The sequence below is a fragment of the Theropithecus gelada genome, chromosome 17 (genome assembly GCF_003255815.1).
Source record: "Theropithecus gelada isolate Dixy chromosome 17, Tgel_1.0, whole genome shotgun sequence".
Taxonomy (NCBI): Eukaryota; Metazoa; Chordata; class Mammalia; order Primates; family Cercopithecidae; genus Theropithecus; species Theropithecus gelada.
Window position 1 is genome coordinate 61290605 of NC_037685.1, and position 17157 is coordinate 61307761.

A 17157-nucleotide genomic window follows, 5' to 3' on the forward strand; every position below is an offset into this window, starting at 1 on the left:
CAACCTATCTGCAGATGGCTGTAAAGCAATAACCAAGCTGGGCTGAAATGAGTGCACAGGCTGTCACTGGATCACCACACCCCTGCCGTCCCAAGGCCACTAAAGCAAATGGGCTCTGGGACAGCAGCCTCTTCAGTTCAGTTGAAGAGATCAGTTTGAGCATCTACTTCATACCTGGCACTGCCCTTGGTACAGGAGGCACAAAGACACATGCATCCCAGACCCTCAGGGAGATGTGGTCTAATGGGCAGCTCAGGTCTCCCTGCAGTTGTCCCAGGTTCCAGCAGCTTTGGAGGTGCTTGCTACTCCAAGTGACCCTGAGAGCTGGTTAGAAATGCAATCTCTCAGACCCACTCCCTAAGCTACCAAATCAGAACTTGCATTTCAGGAGATCCCCAGGGGAGAATCTATATGCATGTATCGGTCTAGACAGTTCAAAGATACCCACAGTATGATCTTAGGATATGAAAGGCACCATTACATCATGCCAAGTACTTAACTTGCACACTTGCTGAGATGCGTTCCTTTTCCCCATCCTTACTGCCTGCCCCTACTGCCACCTCTGCCCAACCCATATGATCTTATCCACCCACATGCTCTTTAGAGAGCAACGAAGGAGTAACAGTCATAATGAACAGGCACGTTACAAAATGCACCCAACGTACACAAGTACAATGGAAACGTGTCCTGCTGTGTGTGCTGCATTTCCAGAAACAATACGCTCCAGTTAGTCTTGTCCCCAGATTTGACTTTTTATTTTACACAGCTTACATCTTCAGGTGCAGGCCCTTCGTTAGGTCTAGACCTGGCAGCGATGTGGCCTTCAGGCCCCACCCCAGAACTGTAAGGAGCCCATACCCGTGCCCGCATGCACAGTAAAGTGTGCCCTACGGTTCCGTTCCTTCAAGGAAGTCTAGCGACAAGGGCAATTCCAGGAAAAGGTAAGAGAATTCAAATGTCTGAGTCGCTGCTCATTTGGATATGGGGAGTATTGCTTGCTCCCACAAAGCATCCGTGTAGAGAAGCCCATGCTTTCCCTCTGTCCCTGCTCCCAAGTGCCTCCCCAGGGCGGAATGGTGCTTTCTTCCTTCACACAGCAGGACCCTTTGCTGGAGAGACTCTTGCTGGGACCTCTGTGGGTCAAGGCCAGCAGCTCTTAGTCGACTGCAACTCTTCCAGAAACTCAAACGCTGCGCAAGGTGACTCAGCAAGACCTCCCTTGCAGATGCTCCACACCGGACCGCTCATGGGCAACCAGGAGCCACAGGAAAGTGATTTGGATTTGTGCAGAGAGCTTTCTCCTCCCCTGGGCACTGCCCTACACCAAATCACCCAAGAAACATGAGACAGCAAAGCCCTCACCTTGACTCACCAGACCACAGAGTCTTTCGGTAATTAGGCCTGAATCCCAGCACAAATTAGATCTGATAATTTTCTAAAACTCTAATTGTATCCAACTCTGAGACCAGCAAGACAGACATTGTTCCTAGTTCAATAAAATTACTCAAAGAACTAATGAATGCTCTTGCTTAATTTCTCCCAAGATTGCCCTCTGGAAAGAAAGCAATCTGAAAAAGAAATGCCTAAAACAAACAAACCAACCAACCAACCCAGGGGCTGAAGCTGTGAGGTTATAGATTTGCAGGGGAAGTGCGGTACACTTGCAATAACAGAGTCATCACTTATTTCAAACATTAACATATCTAAGAGCATAAGATCAAGTTCACGAGGTTTCTTCTCAAATACCAACAATGGTGGTGGTAATATTTGTAACGGTTTTTTTTTCTTTTTGAGACAGAGTCTCACTCTGTTGCCCAGGCTGGAGTGCAATGGCACAATCTCGTCTCACTGCAACCTCCACCTCCTGGGCTCAAGCGATTCTCCTGCCTCAGCCTCCTGAGTAGCTGGGACTACAGCTACTCGGGAGCTGTACTGCACCACCACACCCAGCTAATTTTTTGTATTTTTAGTAGAGATGGGGTTTCACCATGTTGGCCAGGCTGGTCTCTAACTCCTGACCTCAGGTGATCTGCCTGCCTTAGTCTCCCAAAGTGCTGGGATTACAGGCGTGAGCCACCGCACCCAGCCAATATTTGTAATTTCTATATGAACTTTTAAGAATACTGTAAAGTAAGTACTCTGAATTCTCACAACAAATTTATTTTTATTGAGAAGCATAGTAAATAAAAGAAACTTCCAAAGAACAAGGACAGACTTTTGCACATTGTTTCAATAAATGAGGTCATTTATCTTGTTCTAGTTCTGTTATGTCACTATACCCTTGTTAGGCAGAGTCAATTCCCTTGATTTACAATTGTTTTGTGAATTATACACACAGACTAAAAGACATCTATTTTCTAAGAAAAAACAGAAAAAACATTCAAGCATTTCTTAAGCAAAAATCCATCCAACCTTTTCAAGAAGAACTATTTAGTGGTACGGCTGCTACTGTTAATATAGTTTCAACATCATTCGATTTTAACCCACCAGATTTAGTCAAAAAATAACATTTCTACAAGTATGTTTTCTCACTCTTCTTCCCAAAAATCCTTAACTCTTTCAGATAGGTTCTTCGTCACATCACGCCGAATAAAATAAACTCAAAGAAAATCAGACCACCGAAATTAACAAACGTATGGCCCATTTCTAAAGACTCACATACAGCCTGACCAGGCCACCTTTGGGACACCAGTGTGTCAGGTTAACTAAGGACAGATACCCCAGTTTCCATAAGCAAACCACACTGGGGAATTCACACAGATCTGCCCTGAAAACCTACTCACCTTCTTGGGCATCACCACAGAGAATAATGTCTCCTTCAGTCAGAAACTCTCAAATCACCACAGAAAGAAACCTCGAGTCCTCAACTTTCTTTGCCCTAACTGGTCTGGATGGAGAATTGACTCCCATTCCCTGGTGCTAGCAGTGAACATGAAATTCAGGACAGTGCGGTGAAGTTGCAGGTGAGGTGTGGCTCACATGTCTAAACGTAGTGTGTTTCGCAAACTCCAAATTGCCACCAGGAATTTTTCTTGTAATGAAATAGAAAAGAATAAAAATTATCTCAGTGTATCACAGATAGTAAAACTGAGTACTGTTTCATAAAAATTGTCATTTTAATCTGTGTATCAATATGTGTGCCTCTGTGTGTGTACTTCATCACAATGTAAATTTAGGTCTTATTGTAGACTGCAGTCAAAGAAGTTTAAAAGCTGCCATCCTCAGGAACACCCAGTGAGTACCAGTGTGTGCGTGTAACCAGTAGCCCCATCCCAAACAGCCCAGAGAAAGGCTTTCCCAGCACCGGGCTTCCAGAATCCTGTGCTAAGCTGACAGTACAGAAGAGGCAGCAACAGGGCTCTGAATCCCAAGTGCCTGAAGGAGGAATGAAACAATCTCACCAGAGAGGAAAGGACAGCTGTGACAGTCACCCTCCCTGAATAAGATCACTGAGACCATGGATGGACATCTTCCGAGCTAACCTACAGTACAGGTAAGAATGGGAAGCTGCATTTTTAGACAACTATCCATTAGAAACCATATCAACATATGAACAGTGCATGTTGGTAGCCTTGGATGCTCAAGGATGAGAAACCTTGGGCAAATCAGACAAAAATTCTCAACCACAGGACAGGACAAACTAGCCCAAAGGTTCCTTAACTACAGAGTAGGTAAGAAGAAGCTGTAATTTTACCCCATCTGGGAACATTAGGAAAAAGGCAACTTTCTGATACTCTGACTTCAGTAGAACCGGATTCTTCCAAAAATATAAATGTCAAAGTCACCCATTCACAGTATAATTTGCACCAAAGTGCAAAATGGGGTACATATGTGTACCAAAGAACAAAATCAACCGGAACTGAGCTGCCAGGGCAAAATTACAACAGAAACTTAAAATAATATATTGTCCCACCCACCTGCCAAAACATTAGCTCAAAGACATTCCTCCTTTAAATACAGTTTTACTAATTATAAAAATAATCATTCAATAAATATTTGTTGAGCACTATTTTAGGTGCCACAAACACTGAGTGAGAAAAACAAAGTCCAATTTTACCAATTTTTCCTTTCTGTGCAAATACAAATATCTCATTAAGATAACACCGAATATGGAACATTGCACCCAGATGGTTTCACTTTTAACATTAAAGTTTCTCCCATAAAATCAAATGTTCTTTGAAAACACCATTCTTACTGGCTACATAATACTCTAACATGGAAATGGTATCATGATTGACTGAAAGACACTCCCAAATGCTTACCACAAGATAAAAACACAAAGGAGAGACATCATGAAATAGAACGTTAGACCTAGATTCAGAGCCTTAAGGAAAAAGAAGAAAAAAAAGGAAAATACAGTCTTACGAATGTCAGAGACCCCACTATTTTCCTCCACAGGGATGAATATTCACGTCCACACCACTGGCCACATCAAGCTCTAATTTGTGCATCTCCCTTTATAAGCCCCACTCCCTCTTTGATCGAAGAGAACATTGTCCGCACAGAACAATACGTTTTCATTTCAATTTCCCTTCTTTTCAGGAAAGGAAATGTTTGCACTTCAAAGGGTTTCTTTGAAGAGTAGCCCTTCAGCTCTGGCCTGTCCAGGTTGGGCGTTACGTGGACTCAGCGGGGTGTGTGGAGTCTGGGCGGCTGCCCACCGAAGTCACTCTCAAGGCCAGCTCCTTCAAGGAGAGGGTCTGGGGCCGGAGCAGAAAAAACAAACACATGGAAAAATACTCAAGGCTTTTGATCATGACCTTCAGAGGCCCATTTTCACACATAATGTAGACCTACAGCTCAGGGAAACTGAGGTACAAATGATGGGGAGCTGAGGACAATGACGTAGTAGCTTCTAAGAACAAAATCCTTCCAGACACCAGACTTGCTTAGCAAAGACCCCTCCTGGGTGAGGAAATGGGAGAGCCACTCTTACAGCTGTTATGACGAAGGGACCGCCTAAGCAGACAAAGCAGAGACGTGAGATCCAAACTTCACTATCTGCACCAGTTTTAAAACCTTTCCCTAGGAACTTATGAGACGCACAGTCATCAGCAAACAGCAAACTTCACATGGTAAAATTTCACATTTTATTTCTTCTGTAGCCCACTGGTAGGGGCCAAGAGGCTTATTAAAAGGCAAGTCTAGCAACCGCATGAAGCACCCAAGAGGTCACTGACACGGGGCCAGTGCTGTTTCCGTCAATCGGGCTCCAAGCCCCATCCTTAACCTCTGCCAAGTCCAGGAAGCAAGGGGTATAGACCAGACAAGAGTGGGCCTGCAACATTTCTTTTCAAGTCTCAAACAAGTTCTGGATATTTATTAACAATCTCCACCCTTCCCCACCCGGAGGATATGCACCACAAAGGCACCACCAAGGCTGGTTAAGTCCGCCTGCTCGGTGGGCATCTGCCCAAGGGGTGGGCAGGAGCATGAAAGACCGTCAGCTCCAGACAGGGCCGGCTCCTCCCACAGCCCCAGGACTCCGCTGCGGGGCTCCTGCCTGGTGTGTGGGTGGTAGAGGGACCACGGGACTGCGTGGCCAGGTCACCAGAGCTGAAGGAGCTGAGAAAGTCTTCCCACCACCTTTCTGGTTGATTACTCAGCCTCTGAACTGGAATTATGAATGGTTTTTATTTTCTCCTTCTTTTAATTTTCTGCAGTTTCCAAAATTTCCACAACAAAGCATTCTAACTTTTAGAAACATTTTTTTCTTAAAAAGGCTCATGAGGTAGAAAATTAGACTACAGCTTTTTTGAAAGAACCCCTACACTGCACAACTCCTTCCCCAAAAATACCTAGCTATAAAGGACATTATGTGGATGACTGCAAGTCGAATATGGACTGTCTAGCAATCTGACTTTGCTATCGTACCATGGTTATATGAGAGAAGGTCCTTGTTCTTAGGAAATATACACCGAAGTACAGAGAGCAAATAAAAAGGCATGATATCTTCAGCTTACTCTCAAATGGTTCAGAAAAAAATGTATATGTCTGTGTGCATGTGAGTTTGTGTGTGGGTGGAGAGAGAATAGAAGGAGGTAAAACATAAACCACTTGCACATCTGAGAAGAGGGTACTCAGGAGTTCCTTGCACTCCTGCAACTTTTCTTTTCTTTTTTTTTTTTTTTTTTTTTTGAGATAGCATCTTCCTCTGTCACCCAGGCTGGAGTGCAGTGGTGTGATCTCAGCTCACTGAAACCTCCGCCTCCCAGGTTCAAGTGACTCCTGTGTCTCAGCCTCCCGAGTAGCTGTGACTGCAGGCATGTGCCACCAACACCTGGCTAACTCTTGTATTTTTAGTAGACATGAGTTTCACCATGTTGGCCAGGGCTGGTCTCAAACTCCTGGCCTCAAGTGATCTGTTTGCCTCAGCCTCCCAAAATGCTGGGATTACAGGTGTGAGCCACCATGCCTGGCCTTTGTAACTTTTAACTTTGAAATGTTATCCAAAAACTGCTGAAAAAGAAAAGGGGAAAAGGAGAAGGGCAAAAAGGGTTAGGGAAGAGTTTTCCTAACTCTAATTGCCAGTCTTTCCCAGGGGGCCTCCATGGGGTCCCAGAAACTGCACCCTAATGCCCCAGCTCCTGGACCAGGCCTCGTCCCAAGGGAGGGCAGGAGGTGTCCCTGACACTGTGGAAAAGCTGTGGGCCAGGAAGACACTCCCAAGTCACTTTAGGGAAGACGGGCCCTCGCTGCAGGCCCTGGTGTGGACAGCTCCTGCTCCAGGCTCTCTGAGAGTGTTAAAGAAGCATCCTCTATGGAAAGGCGGCACCTCTGCAAGATATTGTAGAAATCATCAAAGCCAAGCCAAGGGCAGGACGACAGAGGCCACTGGCCTTAAGAAGGATGGAATACACAAAAGGAAGCTGACTTTCCCCTACGAACAGTCTCTGGTTCCCACAAGACCCCCTGCAACGGGGTCTCCCCAGGTGGAGATGGAGGTGGAGTGTGGGCATGGCTGGATGGTGATAAATCAGACAAAGCAACCTTGTGGTCTGGGCAGGAGGCACTGCATCCAGTCAAAGGCTGGTGATGTAAATGCCAAACTACTGACCCAAAAAGAATGCAGCCCAGCCTCTGTCATACACACTGGCTCCTGACACTGGCCACATCCCAGCGCAGCTGCCCCAGGGACCCCAGGGCTCCAGCTGTGCCAGACGCCTGGACTTGGGAGGAGGAAGACCTGCGTTCAGAGACAGCAGAGGGAAATCAGGGCAAAGAGAGGGGAGGCAGGGTGCCATCCAGCGTTGGGGCGCATGACCAGTGCCAGCACCACTTGGACTCAGCCAGAAACAGAGGGACACAGGCAGATGGGCTTCAGATCTGTCTGCCTCCTACTCACACAGGGCAGGCCAGACCAGGCCTATACCGAGACAGGCTGGAGTCCAGGTAAAGGCAGATATCTAGGTTCCAATCTTCACTCGGCCGCTGACTGCCTACCTGTGTGTCCATGGGCCACCTGCCTCCCTCCCCCCATCAGTCAAAGCAGAAGGGCCGACCTCACTGGGTGGCTGGGAGGACTCAAATGAAACATAGTTAAAGCGTAGAGTACATGCTGAGCATGAAATAAGTGCTTGCAAGGATTGATCTTACCTAGCCCCGGGGCCCCTCCCTTCCTTCCTACTTAGCCTAAGAGACTTTAGCTAATGGCACTTGGTAGGCAGACAAGATGCAGAGAAGGACACTCTGAAGACATCCGTAACAGATCAACTCCAGCCACTTTGTGGGGAGGTGAGCCCCTGCCTTCTCACTGCTGCCCCCCGGTGGGTGTCCCCCACCACCCCGCCCTGTGTGGAGGCATCCTATCCTACTGACACAAGCACGGGATGAGTGAGGTGGGAAACGCACGGCCCAGAGTTTCAGCTTCTCAGCTTTGCTTTTTCTAAAACCCAAGGTCTTCAGAGTAATTTGAACAAAATGTTTAGGATGACTATAGCTAGGGCAGTCACTCCCGTCCTGCCTCCCACCAAACACACACACATACACATACACATACACATACAGCAAACACTAAGAAAGGGGCTGTGAGCTCTGTTTCCCAGGAGTCCTAGGAGTCACCAAGCCCAAGCTGTGTGGGTCTGAGACCTAAGCAAACCTGCACCCCATGGCCAGGGGGACACCAGGATCCCAAAGAGAGATGGCTTCAAGTCCATCCAGGCAGTCAGAGTCAAAACAGCCCAGAGACTATTGTTCCTTCCCTCAGACCTAGGACCAGATGAGATGGTGAACCTGTCAGCAGATGCCTCAGAGGCCCACATCCCTCCTTCAGCACCCTGGGACTATGTGTGCCCCTTCTAATTCAAACACAAACCCAAGGAAAGAGCACAACATTTTAATGCCTTGGTAAAATGAGAGAGCGAAATGAAGTTGTTATAAAAATTATTTTTCTCAGGGCCAGGCTAAGTGGCTCACGACTGTAAACCTAGCACTTTAGGGAGGCAAGGCAGGCGGATCACTTGAGGCCAGGAGTTTGAGACCAGCCTGGGCAACATAATGAGATCCCTCCTCTACCAAAAAATAAAAATTAGCCGGGTGTGGTGGTACATACCTGTGGTTCCAGGTACCGGAGAGGCTGAGGTGGAGGATCACTTGATCCCAGGAGGTAAAGGCTACACAAGCTGTGACTGCACCACTGCACTCCAGCCTGAGTGACAGAGCGTGACCCTCTCTCAAAAAAATATATATATATCCATATACACATAGATATATATATTTCTCCCACGCCTAAAATCAAGGAACTGAGCCTTCTTTCCAGTATAATAGTTAACCCTTATATGCAACATTTAGACTTGTGCCAGAGGCTGTGTTAAATCCATAGCATGGATTATCTCGTTTAAATCCTCTCAGTCCTATAAGGTAGGCACTAGAAGTCAATTATTATGCAAACAATATGAAAAAGAATTTAAATGTGGTTCCAAGGACTATCAGAAAAAGCACTTATCGCAGAAGTGGAACCCACTCTGGGGCTCTGCTCTTTCCGCCAGCAGCGGTCATGACGTCTCATTCAACCCCACAGCGTAGAGGCCCCATAACCTCACGTTGCAGAGGCCCCACATCGAGCTGAGGCCACTCCCGGAGTCACCACTGCTAGGTGGTCTCTACAACACAGAACTCACTGTGCAGGACACGGGGATCCACTTCTAAAGAAACAGGAAAGCAGCTGGTTGTCCTCACAGCCAAGAACCCGATCTGAACAAATATTCTGAAGAAAGCACTGCAGTAGGAATATGGAAAGCTAGGAAACAAAACTGCCATGCCCTCTGTGCCCCCAGGAAAGGGAGGGGCAAGGGGACAATCAGAAAAAAACTGGAAAGACAATGTAGCCACACACAGTCCTACTAGAAGAAGGGGCCTCCTCTCCCACCTCCAAATAAACCCCCAGGTTTCCTTGCTCTTGACTTTCGGTTGCCACAGTCAGAACTGCAGGCTGCTAACAAAAGGACTGATCTCAAGAGAGAAATTTAAATGCATGGACTTGGTGCCTTTATTCTTTCAAAGAACACTATGGACTCCATGCTTCCTAACTTCACCACTGTGAGGCTGAGAGGGACAGGCTCTCCCAATACACAGACGGAGCCAGTGTAGAAGGTTCAGGAAGTCTAAATTACCTCAGAGAGAAGCAAAGCCAGGATTCCAGAAGCCAGGAGCAGTGCTGTTCCCAGTATTGGTCCTGACTCCCCTCAGTTCCTCAAAGCAGCATCCTTCGTTTCAAGGCAGATAATCATCCCATTCTGCATTGAAGCTGTGAAGGCCTCTTCCCTCAGTCACACGGCTCTGGCTCCATTATCCAGTGTGTTCACCAAATGCAATACCTGCCATTCCCCACTGTTTCTGACAATAATTAGATGAAAAAAGCTCAATGAAAACCACTGGGTGTGGCAGGAGGGGCAAACCGCAGACCAGCCAGAATCTGGTCCATGTTCCTGGGATGACCAAATCCGGACCAACGGGCCAGGTAAACGGCATCCCCCGGGTCTGCCAATGCTGCACATCTGAACGAATGCCTTGGGAGAGAAATGAACACGGCTAGCAAGCCACCAAATCACTTTCCCAGTTTTATGCCCATCCTTCTGGTAATTCCATTTGGCAAATGCACTAAACCTAGCTTGACACATCATGACCCACACTGAACCACAGGGGTGGTTATTTTCCAGGCTGCTTTGCAGTTGGGTATGGGGGTGGGGGAGGAGGCAGATTATGACAAAACAGAAAGGGAGGCCACTAAAGTTTATCACAAGGCAGGTAATCTGCCGCAAATGAAGCTACTACTCTGTTCCCTCACTGGAAGAGAGGTCCAAACCCTGGGCTGGACAGCAGGTTGGCCAGGGATCTGATGCCTCCCCACCCAAGGCCTGGGAAACCCGAGAGGAGGCAGATGTCCTGATGATCCAGGAATATCCCAGGACCTTTGAACCCCATGTTTTGAGGGTCCCCATTCCACAGGACAAGCCCACCGCCAGGCGGCCCACTAGAAGGTGGCAGAGGAGCAAAGGGAGGCCATGGGCAGCAAGGAGCCAGAGGTTGAAGAGACCCCCCAGATTTGGCGAGAGGAGCCAGTAAGGCTAGGTGAAGGGGAAGGACGCCAGCACCCTGGACGGCTGGCTGCAACACACAGGCAGGCACCTGAGAGGGGCTCCAAGAAGATACGTCTTCTAGCCCTGACCCTGGGGATGAGAGTTCTAAAAAGGGCAGTTGTGACTTTCAAAAAGTCCCTCTTCCATCCAACAGGTTCTTTGCTCAGCCTTCCCATCTCATTAATACAGCAACTCTGATGTGCTTGGAGTCATATTTGACCTTTCTCACCCTCCCATGAATCCACCGGCCAATCCTATTGGATCTGCTTTAAAATCTGTCCAGGTCTGCAGGGCCCAACTATACAGAAAAACACCACATCCCATTGGAAGGTCTTGCTTGGAGTGAGGACCAAGAGGCAGGTGGAGTGACAGGCATCTCTGAAGATGCCTCTGGAAGAGATAACTCCGAGACCCAAGTATCTCCAAGGTTTAGAGGGAAAAAAAATATTTTTCTCCATAACAAGAATGCACTTACTCACATTTCAAATTTGTCCCTCGGAATAACAGCAATCTCTCCAAATACATGGTTGATAATGAGAAAGGATTAATTTAATTGGACATAATTCTGAGCCCTCCAACATAATTACCTATTTGTATGGACTTGGGTTAAAATAAACTACAGACCAGCGTAATCAATCAACATGTATTTAATTCCATCAAAGAATGAGTTTTTCTACCAAGTAGAAAATTGAAACTCCCTGAAGTCAACAACCTTGTCTTTCAAGCCTTTTTTTTTTTCCACCTAAAGCAAGTAATCATATGCACAGAAGCACGTGGCTCTAGGATCCAGACCCAGACAAGGGAGTACATTTCTGATCCACTTATTAAGCCCTATCCTCTGTACTCAAAACTCCTTTGACATCCTTTGAATTTTACCTTTATAATAATTAAACGTGATCGTAATATGCTAAACCTATTTTTAAAACCATTTTAACCTATTGTTGACTTTTCCCCTAAGTTTCTATTCTGTTCGTGTGACTTAAATAAGACTTTTTGTTTTAATAACAGGAAGGTGTGTTCATATAAAAATCATGATAATTTCCACTGACACCAACTAAAAATACCAGAGGAATAAATGTTTCATGGTTTCCTATTATCTGAAACAAACATAAAGGGCAAGAAATATTTTTAAAAATCCCAAATAAATTATAATTCGAATTAAATACAATTAGGGCATTCAGCCAGAGGCCGACATACACAATTCTACTAGTCGAATGGAAAATAAAAGGCACATTTTTTAGGGAGATACACCTGGGATTGAAATCCCAACCATCTGGTAACTATGTCTGGACTAAAACCCAACACATGAGGGCATGGCGGTGATGACGTGAGTATTGGGAAATGCAGGTTATTTATTTTTTTTCCTGAAGGCACATGTCTGACTCTTCCAGTCACACAAGTCAAACACAACTGCTATCTGGGTCCCCCATCCCCTGGAAAGGGTCAGGAGCTGAACCAACAGGCCGTTGTAGTACTACCGCGCAGCTGCCGCTCTGTGTACACGCAGGTTTTAGAATGACTGTGACCTGCCCATGCCCGGGAAGTTTTCTACTACGCAGAAGGGAACACCCTGAGAATACGGTGTCTCTCCAAAGGCGGAAGAACTTCCTCTCACTCCAAACCATGTGGAGGGCCTGAGGAACCCGGCCTTTTCAGGCCACACTGGGTCACAAAGAAGCCCACCTAGGGGAGACTTCCTCGAAGCAATCTTGGGGACCCAGACGAGAGGTGCAGGTGGCGCGTCCCGGGTTCTAGGGACCAGCGGAGGGCTAGGTGCTCTAGGTCAGGGCGACCACCAGGCAGGGATGGCGGCAGAGTCCCCGGGCGGGCCACCTGCCGCAGGACCACCCTCCGGGCGGCCGGGCAGGGTCCCCACCCAAGGCTGATGACACATCCCCGGACCTCGTGGCGGGGCGGGGTGCTCTGCACCGCGCCATGTAAGGGAAGGTCTCCTCGCTGCCAGCGGGCTCCGGATGCCTCCCGGGCTGGCCAGCGCGCCCGCCGCCCGCCTACCCACCCCGACCACCCGGTGCGTAGCGGCGCGCGGGTCCCCTGACAGGCGCGCGGGGCGGGCATCGCCAGGTCGCCCACGCTTACTCACTCGGTGTTGCATCATACACCACGCCGCGGCTTCAAGGAGCCAAAATGGACTCCGTGGAGGCGACAGCCGCATGGGCACCGGCCCCGCGCGCCCACTCCAGGGCCCGCCCGGTCCAGGTCCTGGCCCTTCCCGGAGGATGGCAGCGCTCCCGGCGCGGGGGCCCTCGCCACTCCCGCGCCGCCCTCCCGCGGCCCCACGCGGAGCCAGGGCCGCCTTCGTGATAACCCGGGCCCAAGGAGCTGCCCCCTGCGTTGGCGAGGGCCGGGCACTCACCGAGCTGGCGGCGGTGGCGGCGGGGCTCCGACAGGACAGTGGACGGACAGACAGGCGGACGCGCTCAAGGACCAACGGACGCTCGGCCGGGGAGACTGGGCGGGGCGGGGGCGCGGCGCGCGGGGAGAGGAGTGGAGGCTGCGGTTAGCGGGAGCCGGTGGCCGCGTGCGCGCCTGCCAGGCGGTTGACCCGCTGCTCGCGGTTGACCCGGGGCTCACACCTGCCCGCGCTGACTGAATGGGCGCGGAGGACTGGCGGAATCCGGCGCCAGGTTTCATCAGCCGCGCGCCCGGCCCCGGCCCCTCGCGCCCGCCTACGGACCAGGCAGCCCCGGCCCGCTCGGCCGCGTCACCGCCGGGCACCAATGGGAGCGCGGCGCGGTGGCGGCTGCCAGCCCAGAGGCGGCGGCCGAGTACCGACGCGCCCTTGGTGGGCGGGGCAGCTGAGTCTTCGCGCGCCTGGCGCCTCAACCTGCGGTTCGGGCGGGCGAGCGCGGTGCACCTCCGCTCGCCTTCTCAGTAGCTCGGCAGGCGTGTGGCCGCTTCTCCGCCAATCTCAGCCCGCCGCGCCACAGCATCCTATGGTCCCCTGCAGATCCCACAGCGCCCGGCCAGAACTAGTGCCGCAGGTCCGGCTGTGCCAACCCCGTCCCGGCGGGCCCCAGGGAGCTCACGCGGAGCTCGAGACCAGTTTTCCTTCTGGTATAAGATTTGGTATGCACGTAAAGGGTTTAAATTGTCTTTTCTTTTTAGAGACAGAGTGTTGCCCTGTTGCCCAGGCTGGAGCGCAGTTCACCTTAACCTCGAAATCCTGGTCAAGTGATCCTCCCCCCTGGGCCTCCCAAAGCGCCCTAGGATTACAGGCCTGAAACACTGCACCGGCCTAAAAATTACTATAAATCTTCATATCTTTGTTATTGGATTATTTTATTGCTATTCCCTTGCCCTTGCTAATACTTTATCCTTGCCAGTTGTCAGAAGAGCCCCAAAGCTTGAATCTACCAGTGCCCCCTTGGCGGTGGCAAATGCACAAACAGCTAAGTCAGAACGGCTCGCTTTTGCAGTTACCTCCCAGGAAGTGGCAGAAACTTCAGTCCTGAATCACACCGTGCTCACCTCTTAAGCTCCTTCCTTGTCTCCTTTGGTACCAAAAACCAAGCAAGAATCATAATCTTTAAAGATTCAGTGATCTACGACTTGGGATAGGTAAGCAGGGCATAAATTAATACTGCCATCCTTCTTGTAGGAAAACAAAAACAGTGGACGGTGTCCGTGGCCTTTGAATCCTTTCTACAGGTGCTTCTCAAATGTCAGCTGCTGAACTATTCCCTTGGAATTAGACTAGCAATTTATAAAGTACATAATTGCATGGTGCTAGCTTCAGAAAAAGTGTTTTGTTGTTGTTGCTGTCGTCATTTGTTTGTTTTTTAGAGACAGGGGTCTCACTCTGTCACCCAGGCCGGAATGCAGTGGTACAATCATAGCTCACTGTAACTTCAAATTCCCAGGCTCAGGTGATCCTCCTGCCTCAGCCTCCCAAGTAGATAGAACTACAGGCTTGTGTCATCACACCTAGTTAATATTTTTTTTATATATAGACAAGAGTTTTTGATATGTTGCATAGGCTGGCCTCAAATACCAGCTGTCTTGCGATCATTTTGCCTCAACCTCCACTAGCATCTAGGACTACAGGGATGAGCCACCATGCCCGTTCCCAGAAAAAACTGTAATGAACACATGCAGATGGCTTAGCAGTTGTAAAATGCGTTTTTGTTTTTGTTTTAGAGACTGGGTCTCACTCTGTCACCAAGTTGGAGTGCAGTGGCAACAACATAGCTCACTGCAGCCTTGAACTCCTAGGCTCAAACAATCCCCCCACTTTAGCCTCCCCAGTAGCTGGAAATATAGGCGAGCACCATCCTGCCCAGCTTTGTAATGTGCTTTGAACCGTGCTTGACATAGTAAGCCGCCATATACGCTTTGTTTTAAAACAGCAAATCTGGCTGGTCACGGTGGCTCACACCTGTAATCCCAGGACTTTGGGAGGGCAAGGCGGACAGATCATGAGGTCAACAGATTGACACCATCCTGGCCAACATAGTGAAACCCCATCTCTACTAAAGATACAAAAATGATCTGGATGTGGTGGTGCACGCCTGTAGTCCCAACTACTTGGGAGGCTGAGGCAGGAGAATTGCTTGAACCCAGGAGGCGGAGGTTGCAGTTAGCCAAGATTGCACCACTGCACCCCAGCCTGGTGACAGACCGAGACTCCGGCTCAAAAATAAATAAACAACGTATCTTCGTTCAATTGCACAGTGGTGAAATGATGCCCTCCACTCACAGAAGATCTCCCAGATCCCACGCAGCCTGCTCTGCCTGCTGAGGTTTTGCCCACATTTAAAAATCCAAGTGTGGGACTCATAGAAATGAAACACATTATGGGTTCACTTAACTTTTCCAAATTTTTACTTGAAGAAACCTATAAAGTTCTTGTCAGTTACATCCTTAAGTTTTTCAATAATTTTTAAATGCAAAGGTCGGGCAAGACTTGTAAAGAGGTACACACATACGGCCTGGCACGGTGGCTCACACCTATAATCCCAGCACTATGGGAGGCCGAGGTGGGCAGATCACGAGGTCAGGAAACCGAGACCATCCTGGCTAACACGGTGAAACCCCGTCTCTACTAAAAATACAAACAATTAGCCAGGCATGGTGGTGGGTGCCTGTAGTCCCAGCTACTTGGGAGGCTGAGGCTGGAGAATTGCATGAACCCGGGAGGCAGAGCTTGCAGTGACCTGAGATCGCACCACCGCACTCCAGCCTGGGTGACAGAGGGAAACTGTCTCAAAAAAAAAAAAAAAAAAAAACAAAGGAGGTACACACATACGTGCCATGTTCTTCTCTCAAAGAGACGGGCTCTTTTTTAAAATTCCAGAAGTAAATGTGGTTGTCACCCTGCTTTTGAGAGGATGGGCTGTGTTTTAAGCATGAACAGACTTTCCTCCATGCACCAAGGATGCACCATGGGGGCAGTGCTGCCGCCGCCTCCCCAGTCTCTGCTCAGGGTGGGGCAAGGGGAGCTCCATTGTCTCCCGTATACACCGTCAACAGGCCAGGTGCTCAGAAGGAGGCTTCCAGGACTCGCTGTAGGCATTCGTCAGCAGGGCAGGCAGTGCCTCGTGCTGGTGGGCATCCAGCAGTAAGGGGGTCTGGCACTTCACTCCCTGGGCCCAGCCCCAGACAGAGGGGAAAGAGACACCTGTATCGTAACTCATGTATATTTATAGATACACAGAGACTCTGCAGTGCAAGGTGCAGAACTAGAAGGAATCATGGAAATAAGAGGGAAGACATTGGGTTACGACTGGCAGAGCCACCTCAAGCCTCAGCACTTCCTGCCGGAGCCCTCACTGACCAGACTCCTCCAGGGTCACTGCCACTGCCTTGCCCAGCTCATGACAGGGCAGACAGTGACAGAGCCTCAGAACAACCTCCCACTCCTTCCTCACCAGCCCAGGGGACGAGCTGTTCATGAGTGTCCCAAAGCCTGAATGCGGGAACACAGAGGTGACTGAGCAGAAAGGGGGACAGCTACAATGGCCGCGCGTGTGCAGATATTGCGGGGCACCCCAGCAGCCCTTTCCATCTTAAAGAGGATGGCCACAGGTGTGCTGATGCTCCCGCGTGACCCAGCCGTCATTTCCACCTTATAGGGGAATGGCCACGGGTGTGCGGATATTTCCGGGTGCCCCAGAACCCTTTTCACCTTAAGGAGATTTTCACAGTCTCATATCAGTCTCCAAACTATTCAGTGAGGTTGGAGGAGTATCACTGTGGACCAACACTGATTGGCACTAAGTAAGGGCAATTTTATAACCATGTCTCAACCATGAAACAATCAGGTCTTTGGCCATCTGGTCTAAGCTTTTTCTGTAACAAAGTTGGATAATTTAGTTGAACTTTGGTTTTCCAAAGCTTGTTACAGAAACCACATCTTCCTAGGTGTGGTGTCACGTGCACACATCAGTAGCCAGGCTTGCCAAGACTCACGGCACGTTACACGTTCACCTGAGAAGGCTGCTGAATCATTGAGGGCTCTGGCATGCTCTGAAATGAATTTGCCACTTCAGCCTACACTCTACTCCCTTGTTTGGTTAAAGAAACCCAAAAAGCAGAATGTGTTTTGGCCAATCGCCTGCTG

General features: G+C 49.2%; 1 protein-coding gene across 1 annotated transcript in view; it reads right to left on the bottom strand.

Annotated features, from left to right (window-relative positions):
- Positions 1–13269, bottom strand: part of SLC7A1 (solute carrier family 7 member 1) — an 84904-nt gene extending 71635 nt beyond the window's left edge. The window contains exon 1 of the mRNA XM_025364217.1: positions 12952–13269. The gene's annotated coding sequence lies outside the window, so the exon portion shown is untranslated. The remainder of the gene's footprint in view (positions 1–12951) is intronic.
- Positions 13270–17157: the final 3888 nt, after the last annotated feature.